Source organism: Camelus dromedarius, chromosome 23 (genome assembly GCF_036321535.1).
Source record: "Camelus dromedarius isolate mCamDro1 chromosome 23, mCamDro1.pat, whole genome shotgun sequence".
NCBI classification, from domain to species: Eukaryota; Metazoa; Chordata; class Mammalia; order Artiodactyla; family Camelidae; genus Camelus; species Camelus dromedarius.
Genome location: NC_087458.1, coordinates 11,170,442 through 11,185,542, shown reverse-complemented (window position 1 = coordinate 11,185,542; position 15,101 = coordinate 11,170,442). Strand labels below are relative to the sequence as shown.

Here is a 15,101-nt window from a genome sequence, read left to right as displayed (position 1 = left end):
CGAGGCCTTCGGCGACGACTCCTGCTCCGACGCTTGCCCCAGCCCCAAACACGACTGGCCGGCGCAGCCGTGGCCACGAGCGTGCTTGGACTCTCAAGCGGCACTGCTTCCGCCACCACAATCCTCGCGGCTGACAAGCCACCCTCTCTTCCCAGCTCAGGCGGTGGTGCTGCTGCTTGTGCTGGTGGTGCTGCTGGTGCTGCTGGTGCTGCTGGTGACGGTGCTGGTGGCCGTGGTGGACAGGGTGCTGGCGATGGCGCTGCAGGTTGTGGCGGCGGCGGCGGTGGTGGTGGTTGGCGGCATCACTGGTGGCCGCGTCGACGGAAAGCGGAAGGCGCGGGAGAGGGCCCTCCGTCTCCAAGTTGGGCCACTTGCCGGGACTGGCCGTCCCTTACGTCTCCTTTCAAGCCAGCGACCAGTCCCGATGGCTTACCTGCTGCGTGCCAGCTCCTGGGCTGCCCTCGAAGCCCGTGGGCCTGTCGTTGGCCTTCAAGGACGCGGGGGTCTTGAACCGCGCAGGGGAGCAGACAGGCTGCCGGGAGGCGGAGGTGTGAAAAGGAACCTGGCCACGTGCTTGTAGTTGGTCGAAAGGGCAGTGGAGGTGAGAAAGCAGGCAGAAACCGGATGCCGCCCGGGAAACTTTAGCTATGCAAGTGGCAGGGTGTGGAGACAGATGCGTGGCAGGGTGGACTACCAGCCAACATGGTATTCGGATTGCATTACCGGTACTCTCAGTCCTGTCACAGAGAGGCAAGAACGTTACCGACGATACCTCCCCCTCCACTAACAGCAAACACACACACACACACGCACACGCGCGCGCGCACACACACACACACACACACATACACACACACCAGAGTCACACACACACACACACACACACACACATGCACCCCTCACCTGGCTATGACTTCTAATATTCCCCATTCCCACGTTACTATCTATTATTGGATGGACTCCATCCCTCTCTTCAGCCTGTCTTCACCTTCTCCTATGGATTCTGGCCATGGTGAATCACCGACCTCGGTCTCCTCTCAGGCCAGGCTTGGGCGCGTCTGTCAGCAAAGGGTTTGGTGTGCGGTTCACAGCTTGTTTCCTTCAGAGGCAGAGTGGACAGCCGATGAGCTGCAGCGTTTGGCGGGAGCAGTATAGTCGCTGGATTTAGAGCAAGCCGGTTCCCCTGTGGAAGGGAGCCCCTGTCGGCATATGGGTGCATCCCATCACCGCAGGCGCTTTCGTCAACGCCCTTGTGGGTGTGTTCGGGGTGAGTGTGGGTGGGCGAGAGTACGGGGTGAAGGTGTTTGTCGCCGTGGTTGGGGGCCACACCACGAGGCTTAGGGAACGGAGCCAGACGACCCCATAGAGAAGGGCCGGCCTTGAGCCTCGGGTTGGGAGGTGGCAGGACGAGTCCAGGGCACTGGGTGGAGCGCAGGTGCGAAGGAGAGGAGTGGGGCTTGCGGGGAACTGGCTAGGAGAGTAGTTGGCCACTCAGGCAGGGGCTCTGCCGAAGCTTGGGCCCGCGGTTGCCCTTGGCCCCCCAATTGCGTGCGGTGTGCGGGTGGGTCCGATGTAGGGAAGAGGGTGGCCATGGAGTAGGAGTGGGTCTGAGGAGCCCGTGGGAGGCCAGGAGTGGCGGAAGTGAGTCTTCTGCACCGGATGTGTGAGAGAGGGGCTGGGGAACTAGGGGCTGGTGGCGGGTAGAGGGGAGCGAGCCTGGAGTCTTCGAGGAAGGGCAGATAGCAAGCAGGGGGGGTGAGTGGGCTGTGGTACGAGGACGATGGTGGGAGAGGACCCCAGCGGGGCGGTGGGTGAGAGGGCGAGACAGGTGGGCTGTGCTTTGAGGTGGTCAGGCTAACCAGGGGGCTGGGGCTGGGGCAGCAGTGTAGGAAGCAGGCAAGGGAAGGAGAGAAACAAGGATAGGAGTCAGAGTCTAGGCGAGGTCTGAATTGAGTGGGGCATTCTACAGCCCCAGAAACGAAGGTAACCTCTCATCAGGAAACACCTTCAATCCGCCAAGTCTCAGGTCTGTGTGTGTGTGTGTGTGTGTGTGTGTGTGTGTGTGTGTGTGTGTGTGTGTGTGTGTGGCGGGGTGTGTGGTGGCGTGTGGAGCTTAGGGGATGTGGTTGGGGAGAGTGGCATGTGAGGATGAGGTCGAGAAGTAAAGAGGCTTCAAAGGAGAGTTACCATATGATCCAGCAACCCCACTGCAGGGTATAGATGTGGGAAAGATGAAATCTCCGCTTCGAAAATATACAAGTACCGCACCCCTCCTCCACGTTCCTAGCAACACTATTTGCAATAGCTGAGACCCGGGATGAACCCAAAGTCCCATGAGTGGACGAAGGATCTAAAAGGATGCGTTGCATAAATATACCGTAGAATATCACTCAGCCATAAAGGAGGATGGAATATTGTCATTTGAGGCCACATGGATGGAACTAGAGTCCATCAAATTACGTGAAGTAAGTCAGACTGAGAAATATAAATATTATATAATATCACTTCCGGGTGGAATCTAAAACATAATAGACATGAATCTATGGACAAAACAGAAACACACTCCACAGACATCGAAAACCAACTGACGGTTATGCGAGGGGAAAGGGAAGGCTGGAGGGATCAGTTAGGAGTGTGGGATTAACAGATACACGCTACTGTGTATAAAATAGAGAAGCAACACGGACTTGCGGAATAACAGGGAACGATCTGCAATGTCTTGGAATAACCTATGAAGGAAACTAATCTGAAAATACAATATACATACAAACCGAACGACTGTGCTGTACACCCGACCTAATACAGGACTGGAAATCAACTACACTTCAACGACAACGACAACAACAATGAAGGCACCAAAGGAGAGCTACCATATGATCCAGCAACCCCACTGCTGGGTACCTACGTGGGAAAGATGAAACCTCTACTTCGAAAGGTTACATGCACCGCCCCCCTCCTCAAGGACTTCTTAGCAGCACTATTTGCAATAGCCGAGACCCAGAATGAACCCAAGGGCCCATGAGTGGACGGTGGACTTAAGAAGATGTGCTGTAGAAACCTACCATCGCATATTACTCAGCCCCAATGGACGATGAAATACTGTCATTCGCAGCCACATGAATGGACCTAGAGTCTATCACACTGTGTGAAGAAAGGCAGATATAGAGCAAGATAAATATTATATGATATCGAATTCCAGGTGGAATCTAATACATAATTGACATTTGTCTATGTACAAAATAGAAAAACACTCTGCAGACATCGATAACCAAGTGACGGGTATGCATGTGGAAAGGGAAAATTGGAGGTATCAGTTAGGAGTATGTGTTTAACAGATACACGCTACTGTGTACAAAATAGAGAAGCAACACGGACTTGCTGAATAACACAGGGAACGATACTTCAATGTCCTGGAATACCCTATAATGGAAAATAATCTGTAAATACAGTATACATTCTAAACCGAATCACTTTGCTGTGTACTTGAAACTAATACGGTCTTAGAAATCAACTACACTTCAACGACAATGAAAACAACAATGAAGGCACCAATGGAGAGTTACCATATGATCCAGCCGTCCCCATCCTGAGTATGTATGCGGAAAAGACAAAACCTCTAATTGGGAAAGATACGTACACCTCAATGTTCATAGCAGCACCGTGGGCCATAGCCATGACAGGGGAAAAAATCCCAGGTGTCATTCCGTGGATGATTGGCTTAAGGAAATTTGAGATATAGATAGGTAGAGAGAGAGATAGAAAGATAGAGAGATCGATCGATAGATATCGATAGAAAAACAGATAAGAGAGAGAGAGATTTTCAATGTATTAAAATCAATCTCATGGAATATTACTCAGCCATAAAAAGCATGAGAGCTTGTCATTTGCAGTAACACGGATGGATCTAGCTAGCACCGAACCTCGTATAATAAGTCAGACAGAAGGACCAAAATACATATATGTGGAATCCAAACAATAGTACAAGTTAACCTCTGTGCAAAACAGGAACAGATTGACAGATAGAGAGAACAGCCTTACTGTTACCCAAGGGGAACGTGTACGCGAGGGATCAATTAGGAGCTGGTATTAGCGGGTACGAATAACAGGATTTATGGCACAGCACCGAGAATTATATTCAACGTCTCGTAATTACCTGTAACGGAAAGTAACGATCTATATGCGTATATATACACATGTATAGAAAAGATAATCAGTTTACTGTACCCCTGAAAATAACACAATAATGTAAATCAACTATACTTCTATTAAAATGAAAATTCAAAAATATAAAAATTAAAAATGAGGCCAAACGGACACACGCAAGGGCAGTACCCTTGACAAAGTAGGATTTGATGGTGCTGGGGGGTGGTGTCGCTAGGTGGGGTGCCAGTGGTGGGAGGAGGGCTTCAGGGGAGGGGGTGGTGTTTGTTGTTGGGGTGTTGGTGGTGATGGTGGTTTTAGTGGTGGGGGAGCGGGCGGGTGTTCGAAAAATATTTCGGCTGAGGGACGTAAAGTGAACATAGAGTGCACTCTGCCCTGATATTGTGGAATTCCTCTTTGGAATTCCTCGTGCAGGATAACGCTTTGGGGACACTCCTGGGGAGTGCAATGTAGCCCTCCCAGGGGCGGCAGCTTTTCGGTTCCTGGTTGAGCAAACACTGTGTAACTTTCCGAGTGTGGGGAGAGTGAGGCAGAGAGCGGGGAAGCGCGGTGAAACGTGAAGAGGTGGGGCGAGCGGGTGCCAGTGTAGGGTATTCCTTCCAGTGCACCGTGTGACCCCAGCGGGATCAGGGTAAGAAAGAGAAAAGGGACAAGGAAGGTGTGTGGGCGCGAGAGTGGCTGAGCCCGCAAGGCGTCAGGTCACGGAGGCTTGGCTCTCGGGGTTGGGGTTTTCGTCCCACGGAGGGTAGGGGGCGCCGGCGTGGGCAGGACAGGAGAGGGAAGGTGCGGCGGTGGGCTGCGGGTGGGAGCATGCTGTGGTAGGACAGGTGCCTTGAGCGTGGGAGAGGGGAAGCCTAGCTCCGCTGTGGGCTGCGGGACCAAAAGGGGACTGGGTCGCTGCATGGGCCGGGAATCGAACCCGGGCCTCCCGCGTGGCAGGCGAGAATTCTACCACTGAACCACCCATGCACCGATGGCCGCCGCCGCCCGACGCCGCCCCAGCGGCGCTCGCCGCCAACCGCCAGACACTGGTGGCTCGCTGCTCGCCCATGGACATCCGCTCCATGTGAGCAGGAGGCGGTGAGTGACCTGAAGGAGAGGCTCCGGGGGAACGGGGAGGACCCCCAGGGCACGGCGCGGTCGGAGGGAAGGAGGGACGCAGGGACGGAGGCGGACTCGGCCCAACCTGCGCTTCCGAATCTGCCGTCCAGGGCCGCCGCCAGACTGTCAGTGTCGCCGGAGGAAGCCAGGAACCGGACCCAGCCTGGCCTGCGCCCGAATTCCAGTCAGGGCAGGCGACGCGTGGCAGGTGCGGCTGAGCTCCGACGCTCCTCACAGCGACCGCCGGCCCTGGCCCAAAGTCCCTCTGGCGCCTGGCTTTCTCGCTCGTGCCGGGCGTTGGCGGGCAGCAGGCTGGAGAGGGGATGGGAGCTCGGGCTGTGAGGAGACAGCGAGTGTGGGACATGGGCGCCTGGGAGCGCCGCCGCCGCCGCCGCCGCCGCGCCAATGACCAGCGCTGTCTGAGCCTGGCTTCTGCGCTCCTGCCGGCCGCTCTCCCGAAGGGTCCCGCTCCGGTGCGTTGGTCGTGAGGAGGAGCACTTTGGCCGAGTGGCTGCTGGCTCGTGGACAGCCGTCTGAGGGAGCGCGCCGGGGTGTGGCTGGGTCCGGCCGGGGCAGCGGCTTCTCGCGTGAACATGCGCTGTGGCGCCAAGGTGGGTGAAAGAAGTGCCGCGAAGGCCTGCACTGCGAAGGCGAGGAGGGCATGTGTCCTGAACGGCAGTTTCCAGAGGGTTCCCCCTGGGCTGTTTCCGTGAGGCCGGCGCACAGGACTGGGCAGGAAGAGCAGCTGTGGCTGAGGAGGTCCTGCGTGTGAGAGGCGTCGTGTGGGTGTCGCGTCGAGGGGGCCGGAGTCTGGGGAGCTGGCAAGAGTGCGAGGCAGGAACGGAGTGTGAGGCGGTAGGGTGTTGTCCAGGCCCGGGACGGGCCGGGTGCAGCATTTGTTGGGCGGGCCAAAAAAGGCTGGCTTGTCAGGAGTGGGATTCGAACCCACGCCTCCAGGGGAGACTGCGACCTGAACGCAGCGCCTTAGACCGCTCGGCCATCCTGACGGCGGGCCTGGGCGCGTCGCCGCTCGGCTGGCTGGGACCCGACGCGACGCGGACACCGATGCCCTTGGCCCGACGCGGTGCTCTGCGCCAGGGGGCGGCCGTCCGGCTGCGCGACGGACCGGGCGCGCGCCGGCCAACGGGGCAGCGAGGCCAGCCGTCGCGCCCGGCTCCGCCGCCGCCGCCCCCTCGCCCACCCCTGGCCCGGGACCCAGCCGTGTGCCGCGTCCGGCCAGCTTCTGCCGCCGGCCGCGCCCACCCCTCCGCCTCTTCTCCCGGGACGTGGCACGGCGAGCGCCCACCTCCTCCTCACAGCCTTGCTTGAGCTCTCCGGCCCCCTCGGGCCCCCTCCTCCCGGCGCGATCCTGGCGTCGGGGGCTATAGGCAGCGCGCACTGGGAGTTTCCAGCGCCACGCGGATCCGTGTCCCTGGCGGGGTCCCGGGCTGCCTCCTTGCATGACGCGTTTGGTGTGGTGTCGGGTCGGGTCGGGTCGGGTCGGGCACGTGGCGGGCGCCCGTGGTGGGCAGAGGGCCGAGGGCAGGGGGTAGGCGACTGCAGGCAGCCGGAGAGCAGTCGGGCGCCCGCGTGGCCGCCGCCGTCCTCGTTAGTATAGTGGTGAGTATCCCCGCCTGTCACGCGGGAGACCGGGGTTCGATTCCCCGACGGGGAGGCCACACGCCCCTTTTTGGTGGCTGGCGCCGCTCTCTGTCCAGCCGCCTGGCCCCAACGGCCCTTCTTCTCGTCCCTCCGCCCTCCAGCGGGGCCTGCCCACCCTCGACCGCCTCCAGCCCTCCACCCCTGCAACCCCTTGCCCGTCCTCCTCGCCGGGCGCTCGGGCGCCACGGCCGAGCGAGGGCCTCCTCTCGACCCCACAAGCGCCCGACGACATTGCGGCCCGCCCACAGTGGCTGCCGCAGTGGGCTCCTTGCGACGCGACGCACACCTGCACAGCTTCACGGCTGCCGGGACGGGTGTGGGGCGGATGAGTCCCGTCCCCTTTCGGTGCCGGGGAGTGGCCTCGCCCAACAGCCGTTGGAGAAGGGCTTTGGCGAGCGGGGAACCAGAGGTGGCGTGCCCGCGGAGGGGTCGGGCCGCGGCGTGCAGCCGAGGGCCCGGCAGCAGCAAGGCAGCGACAGCGCGCCCCCACCCCGCCCCCCGCCCCAGAAGCGTTCGGGCCGGGGGCGAGGGCAGCTGCGTAGGGCTGGAGCGCTTGAGGCGCCCGGGGCGGCCGACGGTGGCGCCTGACGCAGCGCAGAGCTGCTGGCGGACGGGGCGTCGGGGCCGGGCTGCGCCCGGCCGCCGCAGGGGCAGCGGCGGCGGCGGCGAGACCGCGCTCCGGCGAGCCCGGGGCCGGCGTGTCGGGGCGGCCCGGGCTGTGCAGCGTTGGTGGTATAGTGGTGAGCATAGCTGCCTTCCAAGCAGTTGACCCGGGTTCGATTCCCGGCCAACGCAGCGGGCCCATCTTTTGCCGAGCTCCACGGCCGGCCCTCCCGCCCGGGGCCCGTGAGGGAGAGCTGGGAGCTGGGCGCAGAAAAGAGGGAGCTAGGTGGCCTGCGGCTTCTCGCGCGTGTGCGGGAAGGAGGCGCGCAGTGTTTTGAGGGTGCCAGCAAGCAGGAAGAACGCTAGGGCACGTGGCTTGCCAGGGGCGGAGGGCGGCTGGACGTGGAAAGGCCGGGCCTTGGCGCCAAGGCAGCGCCCAGTGGCTGGGTCGAGCAGAGGCAGGCCCGACGCGGAGCCCGACGCTCCCTGGTGGTCTAGTGGTTAGGATTCGGCGCTCTCACCGCCGCGGCCCGGGTTCGATTCCCGGTCAGGGAAGCATTTCTTCTTCCTCTCCGCCTACCAACCTCCCCAGCGCGTCCACAAACACTCCGCCCCCACCCCACCACCACCCCCCTTTTAGCCCACGCGCCAAGCCAACTCGTCCGCTCCTTCTCCCCCGCCCCGTGACCTCAGCGCCCCGACAAGAGCCACCCGGTACCCTCCACCTGCAGCCCCAGGCCCTGGCGTGCAACCTCCACCCTCGTGCCCCGCCAAAACTTTCGGCCTCGCGCGCCCACCCACTCGAGGCCTTCGGCGACGACTCCTGCTCCGACGCTTGCCCCAGCCCCAAACACGACTGGCCGGCGCAGCCGTGGCCACGAGCGTGCTTGGACTCTCAAGCGGCACTGCTTCCGCCACCACAATCCTCGCGGCTGACAAGCCACCCTCTCTTCCCAGCTCAGGCGGTGGTGCTGCTGCTTGTGCTGGTGGTGCTGCTGGTGCTGCTGGTGCTGCTGGTGACGGTGCTGGTGGCCGTGGTGGACAGGGTGCTGGCGATGGCGCTGCAGGTTGTGGCGGCGGCGGCGGTGGTGGTGGTTGGCGGCATCACTGGTGGCCGCGTCGACGGAAAGCGGAAGGCGCGGGAGAGGGCCCTCCGTCTCCAAGTTGGGCCACTTGCCGGGACTGGCCGTCCCTTACGTCTCCTTTCAAGCCAGCGACCAGTCCCGATGGCTTACCTGCTGCGTGCCAGCTCCTGGGCTGCCCTCGAAGCCCGTGGGCCTGTCGTTGGCCTTCAAGGACGCGGGGGTCTTGAACCGCGCAGGGGAGCAGACAGGCTGCCGGGAGGCGGAGGTGTGAAAAGGAACCTGGCCACGTGCTTGTAGTTGGTCGAAAGGGCAGTGGAGGTGAGAAAGCAGGCAGAAACCGGATGCCGCCCGGGAAACTTTAGCTATGCAAGTGGCAGGGTGTGGAGACAGATGCGTGGCAGGGTGGACTACCAGCCAACATGGTATTCGGATTGCATTACCGGTACTCTCAGTCCTGTCACAGAGAGGCAAGAACGTTACCGACGATACCTCCCCCTCCACTAACAGCAAACACACACACACACACGCACACGCGCGCGCGCACACACACACACACACACACATACACACACACCAGAGTCACACACACACACACACACACACACACATGCACCCCTCACCTGGCTATGACTTCTAATATTCCCCATTCCCACGTTACTATCTATTATTGGATGGACTCCATCCCTCTCTTCAGCCTGTCTTCACCTTCTCCTATGGATTCTGGCCATGGTGAATCACCGACCTCGGTCTCCTCTCAGGCCAGGCTTGGGCGCGTCTGTCAGCAAAGGGTTTGGTGTGCGGTTCACAGCTTGTTTCCTTCAGAGGCAGAGTGGACAGCCGATGAGCTGCAGCGTTTGGCGGGAGCAGTATAGTCGCTGGATTTAGAGCAAGCCGGTTCCCCTGTGGAAGGGAGCCCCTGTCGGCATATGGGTGCATCCCATCACCGCAGGCGCTTTCGTCAACGCCCTTGTGGGTGTGTTCGGGGTGAGTGTGGGTGGGCGAGAGTACGGGGTGAAGGTGTTTGTCGCCGTGGTTGGGGGCCACACCACGAGGCTTAGGGAACGGAGCCAGACGACCCCATAGAGAAGGGCCGGCCTTGAGCCTCGGGTTGGGAGGTGGCAGGACGAGTCCAGGGCACTGGGTGGAGCGCAGGTGCGAAGGAGAGGAGTGGGGCTTGCGGGGAACTGGCTAGGAGAGTAGTTGGCCACTCAGGCAGGGGCTCTGCCGAAGCTTGGGCCCGCGGTTGCCCTTGGCCCCCCAATTGCGTGCGGTGTGCGGGTGGGTCCGATGTAGGGAAGAGGGTGGCCATGGAGTAGGAGTGGGTCTGAGGAGCCCGTGGGAGGCCAGGAGTGGCGGAAGTGAGTCTTCTGCACCGGATGTGTGAGAGAGGGGCTGGGGAACTAGGGGCTGGTGGCGGGTAGAGGGGAGCGAGCCTGGAGTCTTCGAGGAAGGGCAGATAGCAAGCAGGGGGGGTGAGTGGGCTGTGGTACGAGGACGATGGTGGGAGAGGACCCCAGCGGGGCGGTGGGTGAGAGGGCGAGACAGGTGGGCTGTGCTTTGAGGTGGTCAGGCTAACCAGGGGGCTGGGGCTGGGGCAGCAGTGTAGGAAGCAGGCAAGGGAAGGAGAGAAACAAGGATAGGAGTCAGAGTCTAGGCGAGGTCTGAATTGAGTGGGGCATTCTACAGCCCCAGAAACGAAGGTAACCTCTCATCAGGAAACACCTTCAATCCGCCAAGTCTCAGGTCTGTGTGTGTGTGTGTGTGTGTGTGTGTGTGTGTGTGTGTGTGTGTGTGTGTGGCGGGGTGTGTGGTGGCGTGTGGAGCTTAGGGGATGTGGTTGGGGAGAGTGGCATGTGAGGATGAGGTCGAGAAGTAAAGAGGCTTCAAAGGAGAGTTACCATATGATCCAGCAACCCCACTGCAGGGTATAGATGTGGGAAAGATGAAATCTCCGCTTCGAAAATATACAAGTACCGCACCCCTCCTCCACGTTCCTAGCAACACTATTTGCAATAGCTGAGACCCGGGATGAACCCAAAGTCCCATGAGTGGACGAAGGATCTAAAAGGATGCGTTGCATAAATATACCGTAGAATATCACTCAGCCATAAAGGAGGATGGAATATTGTCATTTGAGGCCACATGGATGGAACTAGAGTCCATCAAATTACGTGAAGTAAGTCAGACTGAGAAATATAAATATTATATAATATCACTTCCGGGTGGAATCTAAAACATAATAGACATGAATCTATGGACAAAACAGAAACACACTCCACAGACATCGAAAACCAACTGACGGTTATGCGAGGGGAAAGGGAAGGCTGGAGGGATCAGTTAGGAGTGTGGGATTAACAGATACACGCTACTGTGTATAAAATAGAGAAGCAACACGGACTTGCGGAATAACAGGGAACGATCTGCAATGTCTTGGAATAACCTATGAAGGAAACTAATCTGAAAATACAATATACATACAAACCGAACGACTGTGCTGTACACCCGACCTAATACAGGACTGGAAATCAACTACACTTCAACGACAACGACAACAACAATGAAGGCACCAAAGGAGAGCTACCATATGATCCAGCAACCCCACTGCTGGGTACCTACGTGGGAAAGATGAAACCTCTACTTCGAAAGGTTACATGCACCGCCCCCCTCCTCAAGGACTTCTTAGCAGCACTATTTGCAATAGCCGAGAGCCAGAATGAACCCAAGGGCCCATGAGTGGACGGTGGACTTAAGAAGATGTGCTGTAGAAACCTACCATCGCATATTACTCAGCCCCAATGGACGATGAAATACTGTCATTCGCAGCCACATGAATGGACCTAGAGTCTATCACACTGTGTGAAGAAAGGCAGATATAGAGCAAGATAAATATTATATGATATCGAATTCCAGGTGGAATCTAATACATAATTGACATTTGTCTATGTACAAAATAGAAAAACACTCTGCAGACATCGATAACCAAGTGACGGGTATGCATGTGGAAAGGGAAAATTGGAGGTATCAGTTAGGAGTATGTGTTTAACAGATACATGCTACTGTGTACAAAATAGAGAAGCAACACGGACTTGCTGAATAACACAGGGAACGATACTTCAATGTCCTGGAATACCCTATAATGGAAAATAATCTGTAAATACAGTATACATTCTAAACCGAATCACTTTGCTGTGTACTTGAAACTAATACGGTCTTAGAAATCAACTACACTTCAACGACAATGAAAACAACAATGAAGGCACCAATGGAGAGTTACCATATGATCCAGCCGTCCCCATCCTGAGTATGTATGCGGAAAAGACAAAACCTCTAATTGGGAAAGATACGTACACCTCAATGTTCATAGCAGCACCGTGGGCCATAGCCATGACAGGGGAAAAAATCCCAGGTGTCATTCCGTGGATGATTGGCTTAAGGAAATTTGAGATATAGATAGGTAGAGAGAGAGATAGAAAGATAGAGAGATCGATCGATAGATATCGATAGAAAAACAGATAAGAGAGAGAGAGATTTTCAATGTATTAAAATCAATCTCATGGAATATTACTCAGCCATAAAAAGCATGAGAGCTTGTCATTTGCAGTAACACGGATGGATCTAGCTAGCACCGAACCTCGTATAATAAGTCAGACAGAAGGACCAAAATACATATATGTGGAATCCAAACAATAGTACAAGTTAACCTCTGTGCAAAACAGGAACAGATTGACAGATAGAGAGAACAGCCTTACTGTTACCCAAGGGGAACGTGTACGCGAGGGATCAATTAGGAGCTGGTATTAGCGGGTACGAATAACAGGATTTATGGCACAGCACCGAGAATTATATTCAACGTCTCGTAATTACCTGTAACGGAAAGTAACGATCTATATGCGTATATATACACATGTATAGAAAAGATAATCAGTTTACTGTACCCCTGAAAATAACACAATAATGTAAATCAACTATACTTCTATTAAAATGAAAATTCAAAAATATAAAAATTAAAAATGAGGCCAAACGGACACACGCAAGGGCAGTACCCTTGACAAAGTAGGATTTGATGGTGCTGGGGGGTGGTGTCGCTAGGTGGGGTGCCAGTGGTGGGAGGAGGGCTTCAGGGGAGGGGGTGGTGTTTGTTGTTGGGGTGTTGGTGGTGATGGTGGTTTTAGTGGTGGGGGAGCGGGCGGGTGTTCGAAAAATATTTCGGCTGAGGGACGTAAAGTGAACATAGAGTGCACTCTGCCCTGATATTGTGGAATTCCTCTTTGGAATTCCTCGTGCAGGATAACGCTTTGGGGACACTCCTGGGGAGTGCAATGTAGCCCTCCCAGGGGCGGCAGCTTTTCGGTTCCTGGTTGAGCAAACACTGTGTAACTTTCCGAGTGTGGGGAGAGTGAGGCAGAGAGCGGGGAAGCGCGGTGAAACGTGAAGAGGTGGGGCGAGCGGGTGCCAGTGTAGGGTATTCCTTCCAGTGCACCGTGTGACCCCAGCGGGATCAGGGTAAGAAAGAGAAAAGGGACAAGGAAGGTGTGTGGGCGCGAGAGTGGCTGAGCCCGCAAGGCGTCAGGTCACGGAGGCTTGGCTCTCGGGGTTGGGGTTTTCGTCCCACGGAGGGTAGGGGGCGCCGGCGTGGGCAGGACAGGAGAGGGAAGGTGCGGCGGTGGGCTGCGGGTGGGAGCATGCTGTGGTAGGACAGGTGCCTTGAGCGTGGGAGAGGGGAAGCCTAGCTCCGCTGTGGGCTGCGGGACCAAAAGGGGACTGGGTCGCTGCATGGGCCGGGAATCGAACCCGGGCCTCCCGCGTGGCAGGCGAGAATTCTACCACTGAACCACCCATGCACCGATGGCCGCCGCCGCCCGACGCCGCCCCAGCGGCGCTCGCCGCCAACCGCCAGACACTGGTGGCTCGCTGCTCGCCCATGGACATCCGCTCCATGTGAGCAGGAGGCGGTGAGTGACCTGAAGGAGAGGCTCCGGGGGAACGGGGAGGACCCCCAGGGCACGGCGCGGTCGGAGGGAAGGAGGGACGCAGGGACGGAGGCGGACTCGGCCCAACCTGCGCTTCCGAATCTGCCGTCCAGGGCCGCCGCCAGACTGTCAGTGTCGCCGGAGGAAGCCAGGAACCGGACCCAGCCTGGCCTGCGCCCGAATTCCAGTCAGGGCAGGCGACGCGTGGCAGGTGCGGCTGAGCTCCGACGCTCCTCACAGCGACCGCCGGCCCTGGCCCAAAGTCCCTCTGGCGCCTGGCTTTCTCGCTCGTGCCGGGCGTTGGCGGGCAGCAGGCTGGAGAGGGGATGGGAGCTCGGGCTGTGAGGAGACAGCGAGTGTGGGACATGGGCGCCTGGGAGCGCCGCCGCCGCCGCCGCCGCCGCGCCAATGACCAGCGCTGTCTGAGCCTGGCTTCTGCGCTCCTGCCGGCCGCTCTCCCGAAGGGTCCCGCTCCGGTGCGTTGGTCGTGAGGAGGAGCACTTTGGCCGAGTGGCTGCTGGCTCGTGGACAGCCGTCTGAGGGAGCGCGCCGGGGTGTGGCTGGGTCCGGCCGGGGCAGCGGCTTCTCGCGTGAACATGCGCTGTGGCGCCAAGGTGGGTGAAAGAAGTGCCGCGAAGGCCTGCACTGCGAAGGCGAGGAGGGCATGTGTCCTGAACGGCAGTTTCCAGAGGGTTCCCCCTGGGCTGTTTCCGTGAGGCCGGCGCACAGGACTGGGCAGGAAGAGCAGCTGTGGCTGAGGAGGTCCTGCGTGTGAGAGGCGTCGTGTGGGTGTCGCGTCGAGGGGGCCGGAGTCTGGGGAGCTGGCAAGAGTGCGAGGCAGGAACGGAGTGTGAGGCGGTAGGGTGTTGTCCAGGCCCGGGACGGGCCGGGTGCAGCATTTGTTGGGCGGGCCAAAAAAGGCTGGCTTGTCAGGAGTGGGATTCGAACCCACGCCTCCAGGGGAGACTGCGACCTGAACGCAGCGCCTTAGACCGCTCGGCCATCCTGACGGCGGGCCTGGGCGCGTCGCCGCTCGGCTGGCTGGGACCCGACGCGACGCGGACACCGATGCCCTTGGCCCGACGCGGTGCTCTGCGCCAGGGGGCGGCCGTCCGGCTGCGCGACGGACCGGGCGCGCGCCGGCCAACGGGGCAGCGAGGCCAGCCGTCGCGCCCGGCTCCGCCGCCGCCGCCCCCTCGCCCACCCCTGGCCCGGGACCCAGCCGTGTGCCGCGTCCGGCCAGCTTCTGCCGCCGGCCGCGCCCACCCCTCCGCCTCTTCTCCCGGGACGTGGCACGGCGAGCGCCCACCTCCTCCTCACAGCCTTGCTTGAGCTCTCCGGCCCCCTCGGGCCCCCTCCTCCCGGCGCGATCCTGGCGTCGGGGGCTATAGGCAGCGCGCACTGGGAGTTTCCAGCGCCACGCGGATCCGTGTCCCTGGCGGGGTCCCGGGCTGCCTCCTTGCATGACGCGTTTGGTGTGGTGTCGGGTCGGGTCGGGTCGGGTCGGGCACGTGGCGGG

The 15,101-nt window shown here is 59.1% G+C and overlaps 7 non-coding genes across 7 annotated transcripts; 3 read left to right on the top strand and 4 right to left on the bottom strand.

Annotated features, from left to right (window-relative positions):
- Positions 1 to 5,059: 5,059 nt before the first annotated feature.
- TRNAG-GCC (transfer RNA glycine (anticodon GCC)) lies at positions 5,060 to 5,130 on the bottom strand. The gene has a single exon. It is a non-coding gene; the product is annotated as a tRNA-Gly (tRNA).
- A 1,056-nt stretch (positions 5,131 to 6,186) lies between these two features.
- TRNAL-CAG (transfer RNA leucine (anticodon CAG)) lies at positions 6,187 to 6,269 on the bottom strand. The gene has a single exon. It is a non-coding gene; the product is annotated as a tRNA-Leu (tRNA).
- A 596-nt stretch (positions 6,270 to 6,865) lies between these two features.
- TRNAD-GUC (transfer RNA aspartic acid (anticodon GUC)) lies at positions 6,866 to 6,937 on the top strand. Its single transcript has one exon. It is a non-coding gene; the product is annotated as a tRNA-Asp (tRNA).
- A 710-nt stretch (positions 6,938 to 7,647) lies between these two features.
- TRNAG-UCC (transfer RNA glycine (anticodon UCC)) lies at positions 7,648 to 7,719 on the top strand. The gene has a single exon. It is a non-coding gene; the product is annotated as a tRNA-Gly (tRNA).
- A 291-nt stretch (positions 7,720 to 8,010) lies between these two features.
- On the top strand, positions 8,011 to 8,082 carry TRNAE-CUC (transfer RNA glutamic acid (anticodon CUC)). The gene has a single exon. It is a non-coding gene; the product is annotated as a tRNA-Glu (tRNA).
- Positions 8,083 to 13,382: 5,300 nt separating this feature from the next.
- Positions 13,383 to 13,453, bottom strand: TRNAG-GCC (transfer RNA glycine (anticodon GCC)). The gene has a single exon. It is a non-coding gene; the product is annotated as a tRNA-Gly (tRNA).
- A 1,056-nt stretch (positions 13,454 to 14,509) lies between these two features.
- Positions 14,510 to 14,592, bottom strand: TRNAL-CAG (transfer RNA leucine (anticodon CAG)). The gene has a single exon. It is a non-coding gene; the product is annotated as a tRNA-Leu (tRNA).
- Between the last annotated feature and the right edge of the window lie 509 nt (positions 14,593 to 15,101).